General features: G+C 42.5%; 1 long non-coding RNA gene and 1 pseudogene across 2 annotated transcripts in view; one reads left to right on the forward strand and one right to left on the reverse strand.

Moving 5' to 3' along the window:
* The window catches only part of LOC129397645 (uncharacterized), a 190,356-nt gene that overhangs the window by 30,051 nt on the left and 138,804 nt on the right, over window positions 1–21,501 (forward strand). The gene's annotated exons all lie outside the window — the stretch shown is intronic.
* Window positions 2,607–3,460, reverse strand: LOC100992102 (prostaglandin E synthase 3-like; annotated as a pseudogene).

The raw sequence follows: 21,501 nt of genomic DNA on the forward strand, positions 1-21,501 counted from the left end.
CTTGCGATATTGAGAGTAACATCATCCTAACCCCTTGTGGATATTACAAACAATATCACTGGGGGTTGTTCACACAGCATGTTTCCGATATTGGGATTAATATCATGCTTTCCTCCCCTGGATATTACGAACAATATCACAGGGGCCTGTACACCCCCTGGGATATTGGAAGCAATATCATCATCTCTCCCCCTGGATATTACGAATAATATTACAGGGGGATGTACACCCCTGTGATACTCGGAATAATATTGTCCTCTCCCTCTCTGGATATTATGAGCAATGTCACAGGGGGCTGTACACCCCTTGCGATATTGGGAGTAATATCATTTTCTCCCCTTCTGGATATTATGAATGATATCACAAGAAGGTGTACACCCCCTGCGATATTGTTGAGTAATATCATCCTCTCCCCACCCTGGATATTGCGAACAATGTGACAAAGTTTTACACTCCCTGGGATATTGGGAGTAATATCATCCTCTTCTCCCCTGGATATTACGAACAATGTCACGGGGGGGTGTACACCCCTAGCGATATTGGGAGTAATATCATCCTCTCTTCCCTTGAATAACGCAAACAATATCAGACGGGCGTGTTCACCCGGGGGGTTTTGGGAGTAATATTATCCGTTCCCTTCCTGAAAAATATGAGCAATATCACAGAAGGTGTACACCCCTGCGATATTGGGAGTAACATCATCCTTTCCCACCCTGAGTATTATGAACAATATCACAGGGGGGTGCGCACCCCACTCGATATTGGGAGTAATATCACCCTCTTCCCCCTAGATATTACGAACAATATCACAGGGGGGTGTACACCCTCTGTGATATTAAGTGTAATATTATACTCTTCCCCCTTGGATATTATGAACAATATCCCAGGGGGGTGTACACACCCTGCGATATGGGGTGTAATAGCATCCTCTCCCCTTTTGGATATTACAAAATATATCACAGGGGGATGTACAACCCCTGTGATATTGGGAGTAATATAATTATTTCCTCCTTGGATATTTCAAAAATATCACAAGGGGATGTACACCCCTTATGATGTTTGTAGTAATATCATCCTCTCTCTCCTGGAGATTACGAACAATATCACAGGAGGGTGTACACTCCCTGGGATATTGGGAGTAATATCATCCTCTTTCCCCCTGGATATTACGAACAATATCACAGGGGCGTGTACACCCCCTGCGTATTGAAAGTAATATCATTCACTTCCCCCCTGGATATTGTATATCATATCACAGGGGCGTGTACATCCTCTGCTACATTGGGAGAAATATCATCGTCTCCTTCCGTGGATATTATGAGCAATATCACAGGGGAATGTAACCCGCCTGCGATATTGGGAGTAATATCCTCTCCCACCCTGAATATTACAAACAATATCATAAGGGGGTGTACATCCCCTGCGATATTGGGAGTAATATCCTTTTCCACCCTGAATATCATGAACAATATTATAGGGGAATGTACACCACCTGCGATATTAAGAGTAATATCATCCTTTCCCCCCATGGATATTACAAACAACATCACAGTGTTGTGTACATCCCCTGTGATATTGGGAATAATTTTATCCTCTCCCCCCGCTCGATATTATGAAAAATATCACAGGAAGGTGTACATTCTCTGCGATATTGGCAGTTATATCATCCTCTGTTCTAGTTAATATTACGAAGACTATCACAGGGGTATGTACACCTCCTGCGATATTGGGAGTAATATCATCCTATCTCCCCCTGGAAATTAGGAACCATATCACAGGGGAATGTACATACCCTGCAATATTGGGAGTAGCATCATCTTACCCTCCCCTGCTCTTTACAAATAGTATCACAAGGGGCTGTACACCCTCTGCAATATTGAGAGTAATATCATCCTCTCTTCCCCTGGATATTACGAACAATATAGCAGGGGGTGTACACACAGGGTTTTTATGATATTGGGAGTAATATCATTCTCTCCCCGCCCTGGATATTTCAGACAGTATCACAGGGGGTGTACACCCGCTGCGACATTGGGAGTAACATCATCCTCTCCTTCTCTTGATATTATGAACAATATCACAGCAGAGTGTACATCCCCTGCGATATTGGCAGAAATATCATCCTCTCCCTCTCTGGATATTACCAGCAATATCATAGGGGGGTGTACACCCCCTTCAACACTGGGAGTTATATCATCCTCTCCTCCCACTGGATATTATGAAAAATATTACAGAAGGCGTACACACAGGGTGTTTATGACATTGGGAGTAATATCATCTTCCCCCTCCCTGAATATTATGAACAATATCACGGGATGGGGGGTACATCCCCTGTGATATTGAGAGTAATGTCATCCTCTCCCTTCCTGGATATTATAAACAATATCACAGGGGGGTGCACACCCCTCCTATATAGGGAGTAATGTTATCCTCTCCCACTCCCTGGATATTTTGAACAATATCACAAGGGGAATGTACTCACCCTGCGATATGGAGACTAATGTCACCCTCTCCCTCCCTGGATATTACGAATAATATCACAGGGGGGTGTGCATTCTCTGTGATATGGGGAGTAATGTCATTCTCTCCCCTATAAACTAAAATTTTGTTCTCTTTACCTAAGCCCAGAGCTTCCTATCATGTCAGTATCTATGTTATGAAGAAAAGGAGACTTAGGTGAGATGTTTTTATTTACCACAACTGCTGCATCAATTGCCTAGGACCTCAACAGCTTCATGAAAGTCTGGGAAATGTTCATGCATAAGGTTATTGCCTTAGCTGACTTCAAATTACCCCATACAATGGTACATATAAACCCTTAGTGAAGCCTTTAAAAAAAAAAAACAGGTTGAAAAATGGGTTAAAGTAGGCAAATACAGCATCTGCCTTTAGGGCTATCAACTGAGGAATTCTCTCAATTATGAAATCTCGCAGAGAAGTTATTTTCTTTCTCAAAATCCAGGTGATGAAATATTTCTTACTCCAGATCTGGCATTTTTTCATCATCACTGTCTTGTGAATCATCATCTGCTTCATCTACTTCTGGTGAATCTACATCCTCATCCCCACCCATGTTGTTCATCATCTCGGAGAAACGATCAAAATTAGACCTGTCTTCATCTGAACCATCTTCCCAGTCTTTCCAATGATTGAAGTCCACACTAAGCCAGCTAAGCTTTGCCCTTTCTTTTGTTAACCTTGGCCATGACTGGCCAGATTCTCCTTTTCGTTAACAACATAAAATTGATCTGTCCGTTCTTTTATGCTTGGAATCATTTGGATCAATAGAGTAAAAAAGATCAATTTCATTTAAATGCTTAAAATTATCACTTCCTCCAAGACAACTGAATGTAAGTTTGGATTTTTCAAAATTTACATTAACATCCTTATTGTCTTCAACAGAAGATTCAGTGAAGACACAGTCCCTTCGATCGTACCACTTTGCAAAAGCAGGCTGCATTGTGAATGGGGCAAGGGGACGGGCGAACGGGTGGGCGGGCGGCTCTCTGGCGGCGACTCCGCGTTTTCTCCCTGGTCGCCGCGGCCTCTTCTCGCTCCCCTCAGGCGACGGCGGCAGCTACAGCTGCTTCTTTATACGTTTTTCTGCTTAGATCAGGGAAAATTGGCTGGATTAAATTAGCCACAGGAGGGCTCCACTGCAGTTTCTGGAAAAGAAAATTCTGCAGTCATACTTTCTGGTACACAGTTGTATCTGTGCAGTCTTCAATGGGCCACGCCTATTTATAAACGTGAAAAAAGAAGCCAGGGTGGCCGGGCACGATGGCTCATGCCTACAATCCCAGCTCTTTGGAATGCCGAGGCGGGAGGAATGCTGAACTCCTGACTTCAGGTCAGGAGTTCGAGAACAGCCTGGCCAACATGGTGAAACCCCCGTCTCAACCAAAAAATACAAAGATTAGCCGGGCGTTAGTGGTACGCGCCTGTGATCCCAGCTACTGGGGAGGCTGAGGCAGAAGGATCCCTTGAACCTCAGAGAAGGAGATTGCAGTGAACTGAGATAGCGCCACTGCACTCCAGCCACGACAAAAAGAATGAAACTCCGTCTCAAAGAAAAAAAAGAAGCCAGGGCAGGTAACTCAGGTACCATTTGGACGTCCATTAACAAAAATTCTAGAGAACTTTCTGGAAACCTAGAGTATATTTCTGTGGGAAAAGCACAAAATTGAGACTTGAAATGATAAGCTCTGATTTGTTCATTTTTTAAATCTTAAACATTTAAAGTTTCACAGCAACAGCTTATATTCAGGGTATGCAATTTATAGGTAGCTAATGCATGAAAAATATGATTATAGTTTTGTATTACCCATTATTTTTCTCTTGTCAACCACAAAGAATTTCATTATTATCTAATCTGTGGCCCAGATGCTGCCTGTCTTTGTTTCATCTATAACAGCATTTCCTATCATGTGGCTACAGGATAATAATTGTGATTACAAAAAGAAAAAAGTACAGGAACTCACAGGTGAAACAGAACTGAACACAACTTTTACAGAACTTATCAGCTCCTCACTGTAAATCTCCTAGATTGGCCTCTCATGTACCTTTTTTTTTTCCTTTTTTCCTTGAAACATTTGCTGCTCTTTTTAGAAATCACAAACAGGGTTTCAAAGGTTATTTTTAAAAAAAAAAGCCTAAAGAAAGAATCCAAAATTTGAGACCATACCTACTCTAAGAAGTGGTGAAAACCACATGGAAAAATATCAAGTAGTTTGTGTCTAATGCTTTCAGAATTCCCTCTTGTACTTCACTCACAGGAGAAGTTATAGGAACCCCTACAGGAATTACAATGACAGGGCCAGACCCAGGAACAGCCTGCACACTCGAGTTTTGAAGTTTTAACTCATTCTCTCTCCAGCTGTCTCACACTTGTTGTTTGTTGTTTTGTTCGTTTCTTTCTAATTTAGAAAAAAAAAAAGTAGTAGTCAGGGAGTCTAGTCAAATACATTGGAGTTGGGGGGAATTATCAGATACCCAAATCTTAGTGATGCATTTGACTATTTTTCGGGATGAAAAGCATATATGGGTAGACATTGGCTTGGAGGGGAAATGGTGATACAGGAGAGATGAAGGAGCAGCACTTTGAAGTTGATTTTTGAAGAAAAACCATTAGTTTTCATCATTGTATAAGGACATCACTCTATGAATCATAGCAATAGGCAATTTGCAATTTAAAAAATAAATAAAAAGGCATCCTTGTGGCTAAATGGCAGTTTAGATTACAGTTCCTAAGGCCCACTGAAAATCATAAGCTACTGTCTTTCCTGAGCACATAAATGAATTTTTCTTCCATTTTGACAGCTCTATCCCTCCAGGTCATCCAGCTATTTTATCCCTTAATATTGGCTACTCTTCCTCCTCTCTCAGACGTCTCACTTTTTGCACCCAGCCCCCAAACAAACTAAAAGATTAAACTCAAGCAGGCTTCCCTATTGGGAAGCCTTTTTTTTTTTTTTGAGACAGAGTCTTTGCTCTGTCGCTCAGGCTGGAGTGCGGTGGTGCTATCAGTCTCGGCTCACTGCGACCTCTGCCTCCCGGCTTCAAGCGATTCTCCTGCCTCAGCCTCCTGAGTAGCTGGGATTACAGGGACACACCACCATGCCTGGCTAATTTTTGTATTTTTAGTAGAGACTGGGTTTCACCATGTTGGCCAGGCTAGTCTCGAACTCCTGGGCTCAAGTGATCCACCTGCCTCAGCCTCCCAAAAGTGCTGGGATTACAGGTGTGAGCCACTGTGCCCAGCCCCCTACTGGAGACTTTTGATGGGCATTTTTATTTATCTGAATTATGGAAAAGGAAAGTAACAAAAATGAACTGTGCAGATAGAGACTCTCCTCATATAGGAGTTGTCAGATCAAATTCTGCTTCCAAAATAAAGAAATAAAGAGGTGAAATGAAGACAGGGTTGAGCTTAAGAAAATGTCATGCAGTTAGCACTAGGGGAAGTGGGAGAAGATAGATGGAAGCAGCACCTACCGGACGTGCTCTTTTGTGAAAGGTGCTTAATGGCTGCTCACTTTGGAGATGACTGAGTCCAAACTGCCTCATCTAATTCTTCAAGTCATCTTCCATCTGCCTGTTAAGCAGGAACAGGCCTCCTGAGATTATTCCCTTATGTCAAAATGGGATGTCATGTTAATCCACACCATGAGCATTTTGTATCTTTCTTCCCTTTGTTTCCCGGTTTATAACACTTTCCACCTCTACCTCTCATTCTGGAAAATTCTCCTGTGCTCTAGACTTGAATCTCTGATACTTCACCTCCCACTTATGTGAACTTGGGCGTGTTACTTGATATTGCTATGCTTCAATTTTCTTATGTGTAACTGCAGATAATAGTCCCTACCTCATAAAGTTGTTACAGAGATTAAGTAATAATATGCATGTAAAACATCGATTGAGCTATTATTACACAGCCTTTAAGATTCAAGTTCAAATCCCCCTTCCAGGCCGGGTGCAGTTGCTCACCTCTGTAATCTCAGCACTTTGGGAGGCCAAGGTGGACGGATTACCTGAGGTCAGGAGTTCGAGACCAGTCCGGCCAACAGGGCAAAACCCTGTCTCTACTATAAAAACAAAAATTAGCCTGGTGTGGTGGTGGGTGCCTGTAATCTCAGCTACTCAGGAGGCTGAGGCAGGAGCATCACTTGAATCCTGGAGGTGGAGGTTGCAGCGAGCCGAGATCGAGCCACTGCACTCCAGCCTGGGTGACAGAGCAAGACACCATCTCAAAAAAACAAAACAAAACAAAAACAAAAAACCAAATCCCACTTCTTCGTAAAGTCATCTCCAATACTCCCCAATGGAAAGGACAGTTTCCTTCGCTGATTTATTGTAGCACTTACGTCCTCACGAACAACAAGGCCCTTAGCATACATGGTCTTGTGGTCTAATTGTGTAGATCTTTTCTCATCTGAACTACGGGGAAATTTTTTGGATGGTAGGGAGTGTGTCTTCTTGCAGTATCTAGCACAGTGTTCAGCATACAGCAGATATTTAATAAATAATTATTAAATCAAAAAGTCAAATGGATATTTTAATGAATTGGTTGAATGAATCAATGATTTAGGGGGTCAAATCCAGTTTTGCAACTCTTAATTCATTGCCCACATGAAAGGCATAAAAGTGTCTGGCATCAATTAGAACGGCTGAAGAGGATTTTTGGAGAATTCGGTCCCTGGGAACCAGATGCACCTAAGTGAGGGGGTGTCCAGTTGTGGGAGTGGAAGGCCAGAAATGAGAGAGAGAAGCCACAAGCCTCCTGTTCCTGTGCAGACCTTAGCTGAGAGGGAAGACTTTAACTTTTAATGAAGATTACAGTTTTACTTATTGCACTAGACTGGACATATTCATCACTGAACCGAGACTAATTTTTAATGATGACATCATCGGAAGACTTTTTGTTATTTGACAGTGACTAAGAGCTAAGTGATTCATCTTAGTTTTTATCTGAACAGTAGAGGAAGAACCAGCCCAAAAGATGGATTCGAATGGCCAAGTGAGAAAACAACGTTGTCTCCTCATTTCATCTCAGGAGCCCCACTGTTAATGCAATGGTGTCATGAGGTTGATTTAGTGTCTGCGGATTCTGGCCTGTTGGACAGCAGGCAGGAATGCCTGGAATGCCAGGCAGAGGTAGAAGTGTTTGTAGGGAGAGGAATAAAAGCTATCAAAGGGAAGCAGAGGTCATGAAATGATGACCTGCTCCTGGCACAAAGGGGACCCTGCCACGTAGCCATCAGCTCACTCCCATCCAGCTTTTTTTTTGTTTTGTTTTGTTTTTTGAGACAGAGTCTTTCTCTGCTGCCCAGGCTGGAGTACAGTGGCGTGATCTTGGCTCACCACAACCTCCGTCTCCTGGGTTCAAGCAAATCTCATGCCACAGCCTTGGTTAGCTTGAGTAGCTGTGATTACAGGTGCACACCACCACATCCAGCTAATTTTTGTATTTTTAGTAGAGATGAGGTTTCGCTATGTTGGCCAGGCTGGTCTCTAACTCTTGGCCTCATGTGATCCACCTGCCTTGGCCTTCCAAAGTGCTGGGATTACAGGTGTGAGCCACTGCACCCGACCCCATCCAACTGTTTTGATTGCTGCACAGATGTGGATGCTTCTGCTGGTCATCATCTCTGCTTCTCTCCCTCTAGAGGCCTCTCATCTCCCCCTGCAAAACTGCCAACCTGAGTTACTGCCCAGTTTTTCTTCTTGGGCCCCACAGCACAAGCTGAGAGTATGCACCTGGATTTACCAGGCTCTCAGGAGAGTTCTGATTCTTTCAAATCTCCATTAGATTGTTTGTTTTTAATGTTTCTATTGGGATGCAATTGTTAGTTGTGCCTCTGCACAAACAGAACCCCTTTTAATCCATGGGATATTTTCAGAGAAGTCATCGCGCAGTATCTTTCACAGAATGAATTGCTCTTATAATTGGTTTGCTTACAGGTCACACCTGCAGCTGGCAAGCCTTGAGAGTTTACCATTTATAGAAGCTGCACCTGAGATCCATTTGGACTGGTGCTTGCAAATTATTACATGTGAAATTATGAACTCTCACTTAAGCATTCCTTGGAATTGTCTTAGGAAGAGAAAGATGCATTTTGATGGCTGGGGAAGATAGGAACCAAGTAGACTTGTTTTCTTTTTGTTTTTTTCTGTGGTTTTTTTTTTTTTTTTTTTTTTTTTTTTGAGACAGAGTCTTGCTCTGTTGCCCAGCCTGGAGTGCAGTGGTGTGATGTCGGCTCACTTCTACCTCCACCTCCTGGGTTCAAGTGATTCTCCTGCCTCCCGAGTAGCTGGGATTACAGGCATGTGCCACCACACCTGGCTAGTTTTTGTATTTTTAGTAGAGACGAGGTTTCACCATCTTGGCCAAGCTTTTCTCGAACTCCTGATCTCATGATCCATCCCCGTCAGCCTCCCAAAGTGCTGGGATTACAGGCGTGAGCCACCATGCCCAGCCAGACTTGTTTATTTTTAATGCCCAGGGACTTGGGGTAATAAAAAATCAGGTTTGGCTATAGCATCATAACAGCAACTGGTCCCTTGGCCACATGTAGAAAATAAACTGGGATGTTTGTTTTGTCACCTGTCTGCCTTTCCCCTCCTCTGTGCCTTATTGCCGCTTCCCACTGCCTCCCATGAGTCCCCACTGTAGAGTCCTGCCACAGTTTGTACATTCTGCATAGTGGCCCCTATTTTGGACTTTTCTGCCCTTTTATGATAACTAGTGCTAAGAGAAGAGCTAGGAAATCTGACATATAAATCAAGTTATAAGCGGATGTTAATGGCTGAATGCATGATGTTTGGGGCTCAAGAGAATTGTTTTTAAATTGCACTGAGGTTGGGCACAGTGCCTCACACCTGTAATCCCAGCACTTTGGAAGGCTGAAGTGGAAGAATAGCCCAGGAGTTTGAGATTAGCCTGGGCCACAAAGCGAGAACCCCATCTCTACAAAAATTTTAAAAATTAGCCTGGCATAATGGTGTGTGTCTGTAGTCCCAGCTACTCAGGAGACTTAGGCGGGAGGATTGCTTGAGCCCAGGAGTTTGAGGCTGTAGTGAGCTATGACTGCACCACTGCAGTCTGAACGACAGAGTGATACTCTGTCTCAAAAAAAAATTTTTTTTTTGCTAGGAAAAATAAACTTTGGAAGATGCCTGTTTAATAAAGGTCTCAGCTAGAATCAGTACACCAAGAAATTTATTCTTACTGGGTATTTGACTGGAAGAGAGTCGTTTCTGTGTACATGTTGTTGGTGGAGGGGAGAGGGTCTGAGGGAAAAATAGGAATGCCAAGGGATGAATTGATATTTGTTAAGCAATAGCGTTTCAGTGCACAGATTCTACGGCCAGAGGGCCTGGGGTCACGTCCCAGTTCTACCACATAGCAGCTGGTGGCAACTTCAGACAAGTTGCTTAATCTCCTGTACCCAAATTTCATTTCCAAAATGGGGATGTTAGTAGCTCAATGCCTCTCAGGGGTGTTTTGAGTTAATTTATGTAATCTACTTAGCATACACATGGCACATATGTGCTACATAAGCACCAGCTATTAATACTCCTAAGTGTTTCTGCAGCCCACTTGGATGAACTCCTTTCTGAGCCAGGTAAGAAGAGGGGCTGCAGGAGGGACTCTGTGAGACCCAGGGACATGGGGGCACTGTGTTTATTCCTAATAGAAAAAGTATGACCCAGAGAAAGGAAAAGAACATTGATATGGTTTGGTTGTGCCCCCACTCAAATCTTAACTTGAATTGTATCTCCCAGAATTCCCGCATGTTCTGTGAGGGATCCAGGGGGAGGTAATTGAATTATGGGGACTGGTCTCTCCCGTGCTATCTCGTGATAGCGAATAAGTCTCACGAGATCTGATGGGTTTATCAGGGGTTTCCACTTTTGCTTCTTTCTCTCATTTTCTCTTGCTGCCACGATGTAAGAAGTGCCTTTCTCCTCCTGCCATGATTCTGAGGCCTCCCCAGCCATGTGGAACTGTAAGTCCAATTAAACCTCTTTTTCTTCCCAGTCTCTGGTATGTCTTTATGAGCAGCATGAAAACGGACTAATACAAATGCTCTGCACCAGGCTTTAGAACCTCCAGGGTTTCTGTCTTTGGGAACCTCAGGAGACAGTGCAGATTTCATGGAGAGACAGAGACTAGCACCAATACTGTTGGTAAGGCAACTAGTGCCCATGAGAGTAAGTGAAATGGAAGAACATGAGAGGCCTGTTTTGTGCACATAGGAGCCATCTCCTAGGACTCTCAGAAATACTTAAGGGGGACTCTTCATGGGACCAAGCCCTGTATTGTAAGAGGAATAATAGGAATGTGTTTAACCTGAGCTATAATCTGATAGGACCTATCAGTATGCAAAAGCTAGCAAGGCTAGTCATACAAATACAAGAGATCTCATTAAATCTGTTGACTCGGAGGAAGTCTCCTTGGGCCTCTTGCTTGCATTTCTTTTCTTGCTAGCTGTTTTTTTCTTTTTTTTCCTCCTTCCTTGTCTGCAAAGTTGTTTCCTGAATGTCTAGGTTTTAAACATATTTTGGTTTCATCCATGGAAACCAGAAACCAGGCTGGGGAGCTATTTACTTCTTGCCGTTCTACTCGGGGTTTGGAATTCTTTCTTGTGGATGCTGTCTCAAAGCTACCTTTCTTGCTCTCCATGTGCAATATTACTCATTAATAAAATCATGAAAAATGCTGACACGGATATCCTCAGGAAAACCAAGATAGCACTGGAGCAAGGACTGAAGCCCCTGTGCTTGCTGATGATGTAATATACTTGAGCAGGTGCCATCTCAATGTTAGATAAGCGTGAAGAGACCTGGCCATGCTTCTCTCACATGTTCCTTGGTGAATGGATGGGCTGGCTCTTAGTGCTTAAGGATTGATTGCCTCAGTCGTGGCAGACCTATGATCAACATCTTCAAGTTTACCACTCATTTGCGCTAAATAATTACTTCATATATACTAGCCTCATCTTTGCAGATAGGTGATCATTTCTTTGGTATTTCTGCAGTGTTTAGCAGAAACCAGAACATAATAAAAGCTTAATAAATATTTAATTGCTACTGTAAGAAAGTAGAACAATGGAGCAAATATTTTCTTCTTTCAGCTCATATAGTACTCACATCCTTCTTGCTCATATGCAATTTCAACTGTGAGAAGGGATACTCCACTCACTTCTTAATTCCTCCCTTTAGCATGTGGCTGGTATGGGTTTTTTACATACTAGGGTAAATATGGCTATCATGTCAATAGTACTGTCACAAGGAACGAGGAATACACCAAAGCTGACTGCAAGAAAGAAAGCTCTTAATTGTTAAACTCAGATCTATTGTGAACCAGCAATGATGGTGAAAATATGCAGAATGCAGTGACAATCTAATGGGCTGGAGTAACATCAGACTAATGCATCAAAATGAACATGTGGTAGAACAGAATGCAGAAATTAAAAATGTCTTTACACATGCCTGTAATCCCAGCACTTTGGGAGGCTGAGGCGGGTGGATCATCTGAGGTCAGGAGTTTAAAACCAGCCTGGCCAACATGGTGAAACCCTATCTCGACTTAAAATACAAGGGTGTGGTGGCAGATGCCTGTAATCCCAGCTACTTGTGAGAACGAGGCAGGAGAATCACTTGCACCGAGGAGGCGGAGGTTGCAGTGATCCGAGATTGTGCCACTGCACTCCAGCCTGGGTGACAGAGCGAGACTGTCTCAAAAAAAAAAAAAAAAAAAAGTCCTAACAGATGGATTCTTATTAATTTACACAATAAGTGTACCTCATTGCCCATCCCCACTCTCATTTTCTTGGGAGCAGTCTTTTGCTAACCATGCAAATATTAGACATTTACTTGCATAATTTCTTTTGTGTATTTTTACACACACTACATTTTGAGAATGCAATTAGGAATTGGGCTTTTGCTCACAATTGCTCTCTTTTACTGCCTCGACACAGACATTATTGTTAACAGTGACTACTCTATGAGGATTGTGCCTTGCTTTTTCAAATGTTGAACACAATGCTAAATTAAATGAGCAGGCCACGCAATTCCTTAACCACAAAGGCTCTTCACCTTCCTACTCCTCTCCTTCCCCTCAAGTGCTCCTTCTCAGTCCTTTTATTTTTTTTTCTTTTCAGATTTAACAGTCCTGATTTAGCAGATCCAGAGCTGCTGGGACCTCCCAACACCCATCTCAGAGTATATGTTATTTGGCTAGGGTTGCCATAACAAAGTACCACAGACTGGGTGGCTTAAGCAGCAGAAATTTATTTTCTCACAATTTTAGAGGCTGGAAGTCCAAGAACAAGTCGTCAGCAGGTTTGGTTTCTTTTGAGGCCTTTCTCCTTGGCTTTCAGATGTTACATTCTCATTGTGTCCTCACATGGTCATCCTTCTGTCTGTGTTCTCTGTGTCTTAATCTCCTCTTTTTCTTCTTCTTCTTTTTTTAATTTTTAGTGGGACAGAGTCTCACTCTGTTGCCGAGGCTGGAGTGCAGTGGCACAACCTTGGCTCACTGCAGCCTCCACTTCCTGGGTTTAAGCAATTCTCCTGCCTCAGCCTCCCAAGTGGCTGGGATTACAGATGCACACCACCTTGCCTGGAAAATTTTTGTATTTTTAGTAGAGATGGGGTTTCACCATGTTGGCCAGGCTGGTCTTGAACTTCTGACCTCAAGTGATCCACCCATCTTGGCCTCCGCAAGTGCTGAGATTACAGGCATGAGCCACTACGCCTGGCCTTAATCTCCTCTTCTTATAAGAATAACAGTAATATTGGACTGTGGCCCACACTTACCAACCCATTTTAATGTAATTACCTCTTTAAAGGCCTTATATCCAAATACAGTTGTTAATGGAAAAACTAGACTCTTAAAATATTATAAACAGGTTTATTCTGAGCCAATATGAGTGACCATGGCCCAGGGAACAGTCTCAAGAGGTTCTGAGAAAGTCTGCCCAAGGCAATTGAATTACAGTTTGGTTTTGTACATTTTAGGGAGACAGGAATTGCGGGTAAAATCATAACTCAATACATGGAAGGTGCACATTGGTTCAGCCTAAAGAGGCAGAATATCTTGAAGGAGAGATTGTTTACAGGTCATAGGTGGATTCAAAGATTTTCTGATTGACGATTGTTTGAAAGAGTTAAAGCTTTGTCTAAAGATGTGAAGTCAGTAGAAAGAAATGCTTAAGATAAGGAGGGTTGTGGAGGCCAAGGTTCTTGTTATTTAGATGAAGCCTCCTAGGTTCGTCTAGGAAGCAGCCTTCAGAGAAGGCTTCAGGTGAAGCAGCCTTCAGAGAAAATAAATGGTAAATGTCTTTTCAGACCTTAAAGTTGTCAGGCTTTCAGTTTATCTCTCCTAGATCCATAGAGAGGCTTGGAAAGAGAAGTCCAGTCTGCATTAATAGAGATTCTCTAAAATGCAAATTTCCCCCACGAAAGATGATTTTGCAGGGCTAATTCAATCTATTGGCCCTGTGGCAGACATTTCAAAATATGTCAAAGAAATATATATATATATACATTTTTTTTTCTGAGACAGAGTCTCACTCTGTCGCCTATGCTGGAGTGCAGTGGCGTGATCTCGGCTTGCTGCAAGCTCTGCCTCCCGGGTTCAAGTGATTCTCCTGTCTCAGCCTCCCAAGTAGCTGGGATTACAGGTCCCCACCACCATGCCTAACTAATTTTTTTTGTATTTTTAGTAGAGATGGGGTTTCACCATGTTGGCCACGCTGGTCTTGAACTCCTGACCTTGTGATACGCCCACCTCAGCCTCCCAAAGTGCTAGGATTACAGGCATGAGCCACTGCACCTGGCCAAGAAATATATTTGGGAGTAAAATATTTTCATTTCCTTCAGGATCTGCTGTCACGTGATGCTATACCAGAGTCTGATTGGAAAGTAAGCCACATTTTACTGGGTTAATAAAAACCTTTCTAATGAGATTTTAAGGCTTCCCTTGTAACCTTACTCTATCTGAATGGGAGTGGACTGAGGAGGAGCTACTTGCTAGACTAGCATTGCTGCCTGCAATCTAGACCAGCAGAGTGGTGATTCTAATGTCCCTTCCAAGGTAGAAAAGTTTAAGTATTAATGAAGGAAAGGAGAAATAATAGCAGAGGGTAAAGGGATGAATAAATGGGGTATACACGGAAGGAAATGAAACATTATATTAACACTTTGAAAGAGGCTTAGGGCAAGAGATGACATTGTCTCTTAGCTCAATTATACCAGATGCCTGAAAGGGTGGAGCTATTGGTTGGCCAAGACCACTTCTGCTTTTGGAACCTGACAAAATTAAAAGGAAGCCTGCAAACCTGAGTGGCCTCAGCCTGGGAGGCATTCATACAAGATGATGGAGTGGACTCATTAGTAATGACTATGTACATATTTTTTGATGTACAGTATCCATGATTGAAAACCAGGTGGTGGTCTGTGGTTATGATCTGTATTGTCCATGGTTCTTGGCTCATAACTCCCTCAGCCCTTGTTACAGTCTTTTGTTATAATGTTGGATGTGTCAGGCCTCAGGGGACAGAATCTTTCTGAATCTTTCAGAATCCTTCACCTGCCTCAAGGCAGAACTCTAATCTTTCCCCAACTTTCTGATTGTGGGTCTTAAAAACCTCCCCAGAGAGTGTCCTGCCTCATACCCTGAGGGAAGTAATATTGAAGCCGCGAAGCTTCCATATAAACCCAAGAGGACTAGGTTCAGGGAGCTTCTGGATAGCTGGACATGTGGAGGTTCCTGGAGGGTGACACGACCAGGAAGGGCACGGAAGCCCTGTGCATGCATACTCCATACCTTGCCCCATGCGTTTCTTTATCTGTATCTTTCACAATATCCTTTATAATAAACCACTAAACATTAAACGTTTCCCTGAGTTCTGTGAGCCACTCCAGAAAATTATTCGAACCTAAAGAAGGGGTCATGGGAACTCCAACTTGAAGCCATTGGGTGAGAAGTCCCAGAGGCCCAGACTTTTGACTGGTGTCTGGCTGGAGGGTGGCTGTCTTGGGAACTGAGCCTTCACCTTCCCTATTCTTAATTATTAGACTAGTGGTTTTCAATGAAGGCAGAACAGCTCCTGTTAGCATTTTAGAAATTTGCTGGAAGCTTTTGGTTGTTACAATGATTGGAGGTTGCTACTATGCATCTGATTATTTCTGTAGCATCTACATATTGAATTACATGTTAAAAAATTACAACTTTGTGATATTTTTATATAATAAGAAATATATATTTGGTTTTTATCCCTGATTCCTAACCTAGAGTTCCTTAAACCCCTTGTAATTTCCCTGGTGATAGGAGTGATAGGAGCATCTTTGGTTATAATATTTGGTCTTAGTCCCTGGTTTCTAAAACAAGAGCTTCAAAGAGCCTTGGACTCTCTGGAATGATAAGAGTATATTTTGTATGCTAATAAGATGACTGTTAGCTGGTGACCTTTCGGTAGCTGATATGGTTTGGCTCTGTGTCCCCACCCAAATCTCATCTTGAATTGTCATCTCCAGATGTTGTGTTGAGGGAGGGCCTTCGTGGGAGGTGATTGGATCATGGGGTGGGTTCCCCCATGCTATTCTCATGATAGTGAGTGAGTTCTCACAAGATCTGATGGCTTAAAAGTGTTTGGCAGCTCCCCCTTCACTCTCTGTCTCTCTCCTGTCACCATGTAAGACATATCTTGCTTCCTCTTTGCCTTCTGCCATGATTGTAAGTTTCCTGAGGCCTCCCAGCCATACAGAAATGTGAGTCAATTAAACCTCTTTTTCTTATAAATTACCCAGTCTCAGGCAGAATCTTTATAGTAGTGTGAGAACGGACTAATACGTTAGCTTCAGGATGGGAGCTGGTTGCCAGAAAGACAAAGGCATGATTACAGGGTTAGAACTTTCAAACCCTCCTTGGCCCATACATATCCCTCTGGGGAAAGGAGAAGAGCTGGATATTGAGCTGATCACCAATGGCCAATGATTTGATCAATCATGCCTATGAAATGAAACCTCCATAAAAACCCTAAATCACAGAGTTCAGAGAGCTTCCTGGTTGGTGAACACATTAAGGTGCTGGGAGGGTGGTGCCCCCAGAGGGGACGGAAGCTCCATGTACCCCACCCCATACCTTGCCCTATGCATCCCTCCATCTGGCTGTTCATCTGTATTCTTTATAATATTGTTTATAATAAACTAGTAAATGTAAGTAAAGTGTTTTCTGAGCCATTCTAGCAAATTATTGAACCTGAGGAGAGCATTGTGGGAATCCCCCAATTTTATAGCCAGTCAGTCAGAAGTATGGATGGCCTAGTCTTGTGATTGGCATTTGAAGTCAAGGCAGTCTTGTGGGATACCGTTCTTAACCTGTGAGATCCGCACCTAGTCTGGGTAGTTCGGGTAGACATTGACTTGAATTGTTAGAAACCCAGTTGATGTCAGGATGAAATCACCTTTGCAAAGATTATAACAATGAGTGAAATCTGACATGGCTGATTCCTTCTTGCTTCTAGCCTCACAGGCTGGCTGTCTTCACTCATTCCTGGGTATAAACTAAGCTAACCATGGGATGTATTTATAGTTTAATTTTAAGGCAAGGATAATAACAGTCCCTCCCTAAAACTGATCCTCTCCTTGTTCAGGGACTAAAACTGCTTTTGTAAAGTAATGAAAAGCCACAAGATGTAATGAAAAGCCACAAGGTTAAGATTATGGAAGGGGCTTGAATTCTGCTAAAATGTGGGCATGCCTTCTATAATCCTTACTACTCAGGAGTCATATTGTAGATCATAGTAGCAAACATACTTTCTTTTTATGTTTTATACCAGTATTAAGGCATTATACTGGTTTTTAGAATTTTAAGTAATTATATTCCCTATGAATTTTATATCAAAATTGTAATGGGGGTATTACAAAGTCACGAGATTTGTGACTTTCCTCAATTGTTCCTATAAACATCAGATTGGTCTTTGGAGGTGTTTTTCAGACTGACCCTACCCAGACTCATGACTCATGACTCAACTGGTCCTGTAGTCCCCCACCCAGAGGTGGACTCAGCACACAAGGACTGTTTTCCACAACCCTGCACTGCATCCTTAACCAATCAGCAGCACTCATTCCCTAGTTCCCTGCCCACCCTAACCTATGGGCCTCGGGGAGACGGATTGAATCATAACTCCAGTTCTCCCACATGATCGGCCTTGCGTTCATTAAATTCTTTCTTTACTGAAAGCCCATGGTTTCGGTGAAGTGGTTTTGTTTGTGCAGCAGACAAGAAGAACCCATCAGGCAATTATGGGGAGAGTTGGAGAATTGATTGTTGGTGTGGAAGAAATACACCCATTTGGTGTCTGAGTGTTAGGAGTAGAAACAGGTCACAGGAGCAAATTTGCTTTCTTTTTGTTTATGTTTTATGCTAGAATTAGGGCTCTATTTTTTTTAATTTTTATATAATACCTATGAATTTTATATCAAAATTGTAATGGGGGCATTACAAAGTGTTTGTTTTAAAAAGAAATGTTGGATTTGATAGGGTTGAGACTCTGCACCAGATGTTAAGCTGCTTAAAGGCAGGAATGTCTCTTATCCTTTTTTCTTTTTCTAACTCTAAATCATCTATGGTATGTAGAATGTGTTCACTATATAGCTGTTTATTAAGTGAATGCTTTACTTACATCTTCTTTTATTTTCATCATTGTAGAAATGCGGAAAAAGGAAAAATTTTAATAGCTCTATATCACAGTTAATGTTTTCACCGATTTCTGCACACATTTCAGCTATTCACTATGCATTAATAAATACAATAAAAGGCACAAGGAAAAGGATGGTCATAGAGGGTGCAGGAGAGCCAGAAGAATTCAGTGTCCAGTAGCAAGAGAAAGAGAGAATTTCAGGAAGGTTGGCAGCATCATATTCTTCAATTTTTAAAAATTTTTATAGAGATATTTTTAGCCTGAGGATTTTTTATAGAGATTATTTTTATAGAGATTAATTTATAGCCTGAGGATTGCCTTGGTTTGTAATCACTTGACATTGATTCTGAATGTTCCTAACTGGAACCTTTTGTAATTTCACCCCTTCAAATTCCCTAAAGAAAAGAAAGATAAACGATGATTAGAAGTCAGAACTAAGACTCTCCCATCCCTCACCTCTATATTTTATTTATTTATTTATTTATTTATTTATTTATTTATTTATTTATTTTGAGATGGAGTCTTGCTCTGTTGTCCACACTGGAGTACAGTGGCATGATGTTGGCTCACTGCAACCTCCGCCTCCTGGGTTCAAGCAATTCTCCTGCCTCAGCCTCCCTAGTAGCTGGAATTACAGGAGCTCACCATCATGTCCAGCTAATTTTCGTGTTTTGATAGAGACGGGGTTTCACCATGTTGTCCAGGCTGGTCTCGAATTTCTGACCTCAAGTGATCCACCCACCTCAGCCTCCCAAAGTGCTGGGATTACAGGCATGAATCACTGCACTCAGCCCTCACCTCTACATTTAGGAAAACAAACAAAGTACCCCAGTTTGGTAGTGTCTCAGGTAATGTTCCCTGGAAAGTGGACTCTGAGATGGAAGCCAGTAGGCAGGAAGTTTATCCAGGAGGATTCTTTGGATTTACACCTGTGGGTATGCAGGAAAGGCAGCAAGAGAGTGCAAGGGAAAAGTTGGGTGGTAATGATGTCTTGGCAAAGGCCTCAGCTGACCCTATGGGGAATGCTGAAACTGAAGCCCTTTTTGAATTTTCTCAAGTGGCAGGGGCTGGACTTTGATACCACACTTTGACCAGTCGTCAGACACAGGCTGCCCCCAGAAAGAGGGGGTGACCTTGAGTGATTTGGCTCTTTTAGACGGAAAATGATTCCCAGAGTGCTGCCAGCACCCCCAGCAGCTGAAGGCCTGCCTTCCTGAAAGGGATGCTCATCACTGTGTCCGCTCCGTCTCACATCTGCTCTTCTCGGATTCTGCTTGGAAACCAGCAATTGCACAACAGATTCAAGCTTGTGATGTTAAATGCTATAAGTAAAATGGGGTCATGATTTTATTTGTCTCTCTTGGACTTGTGGAATCTTTCTATCTTCTCTTTGAGGATTCAGTCTTGTTTTTCTTTTCTTTCTGAAGACTAATTATGAAGAATGAGACAAACGTAACAAAATCTGAAATGGTCAACTCAATACCCCATCTAAAGCAAATGGGAAAACATTTCTTTCTTGCCCTAAAGAAGAGAATTTTTTCCCCTTTATGGGATTGAGATGGTAAAGATTTCTGATTCAGGCTGGGAGCTGTCAGAACAGATAAAGCAATTCTGTTTAAACACTTTCCTTTCGTCTTTCTTTGAAATGAATTACCAAATTAAGCCACCTAAGTGCACTCTTAACTCTTGGTTCTCTTCCTCATATTTTGTTTCCTGTTTCATATGGAAATTATGTTTTCTTCTCTGCTTTGTGTCAGATGCTTCTATGGGAAATTCTCCAATAATGTCCTCAGATGATCTCCCACATTCAAATGTGGTTTTTCTCGGCTGAAAGGCGTGGGCTCCTTATTCAAACTCATTCTAACTCTCAGACAATTTTAGAGGCTGGTGTTTCTTTTCCTAACCAGAACATGCTTTCTGCTTTGGGGCCACAAAAATCTATTTTTATTTCATACCAGTGACTGAAAACTTTGTGATACAATGGGCATGAAATAAGCAGGAAATTCAAAGTAATATTTTTTATGGTTTTGTGTGGCATAGGTTTTTTCCACATATATTCACACTAAGCATCTCTATGGAAAAAAAATATGAATTCTGATTTTTTACTTCCCTTAATCTGTTGGCCAGAATGCTCAGGTTATGTTACTTTGAATAGAATGCTTAGAAATGGACATTCCCTTTCTCTCCTGCTCAGAGAGAGTTTAAGCAGTTCCTTGAACAACCAAGGTACTAACCATAAATTTCTTCATTGGTTGGTTGTCTCTTACTACTCAAACCTTAGGCCCTGATTTTTTCATGTTTGTTCTCCTTGCTGTGATTTTGGAAGGCAGACTGGTACAAAAGAGACCCCTGACTGGGTACCTGGCAGCTTCTCAGAAGGGAGGCAGTGGAAACTACAGGATGCATTCCTCTATGATTTTTTTTTTTTTTTTGAGACAAGGTCTCACTCTGTCACCCAGGCCGTAGTGCAGCAGTGCACTCGCTACTAACTGGCAGCATCTGCCTCCTGGGCTCAAGCAATCCTCCTGCCTCAGCCTCCTGAGTAGCTGGGATTACAGGTGTGTACCACCATGCCCGACTCATCTTCTGTGTTTTTTGTAGAGATGGGGTTTTGCCATGTTGCCCAGGCCGGTCTTGAACTCCCAGGCTCAAGTGATCTGCCCACCTTGCCTCCCAAAGTGCTTGGATTACAGATGTGAGCCACCACTCCTGGTCTTGCCTGGCTTCTTAATTAAACATCAGTTGTGAGATTGATCCATATTCTTTTGTCTGTCGTCAAAGATAGTTCATGGTCTTTGCTGTGTTGGAATTCATCTTTAAACCTCCTTTTCCTTCACCCCTTCTTTTATCTCATGACCAAATCCTGTCAATGTCATCTTCAAATCTGTCTAAAGTCTCGCTCCCTCCACTGGCAGTACTTCCTGCTTGAAGGCTGCTTTGTCTTTTGATCCATGTCCTCACTTCCATTCCTGCTTCCCTCTCCTCCTGTCTACACATGCAGCTGGCAGGACAGTTACAAAAAAGCAGAGTATACCAGGTTATTCACATATTTGAAACATGTCATGAGTTCCCAGTGCATTTAGGATAGTTCCCTCGGCCTGCATGCGGTCTGCGAAGCCCTGTGTGAACTGGCTTGTGCCTGACACCGTCCCCCGCCCTCTCTGGGCACCTCTGCAGCTCCATTTTGTTCTTCCAGTTCCTCCCAAGAGTCAAGCTTTTCCCTGTCCTCAATGTTGGTATATGTGATTTTTTTTCTACTTAGTTTCCCACTCTCCCTTGACCTGGCAAA

This window comes from Pan paniscus, chromosome 3, assembly GCF_029289425.2.
Source record: "Pan paniscus chromosome 3, NHGRI_mPanPan1-v2.0_pri, whole genome shotgun sequence".
NCBI lineage: Eukaryota > Metazoa > Chordata > Mammalia > Primates > Hominidae > Pan > Pan paniscus.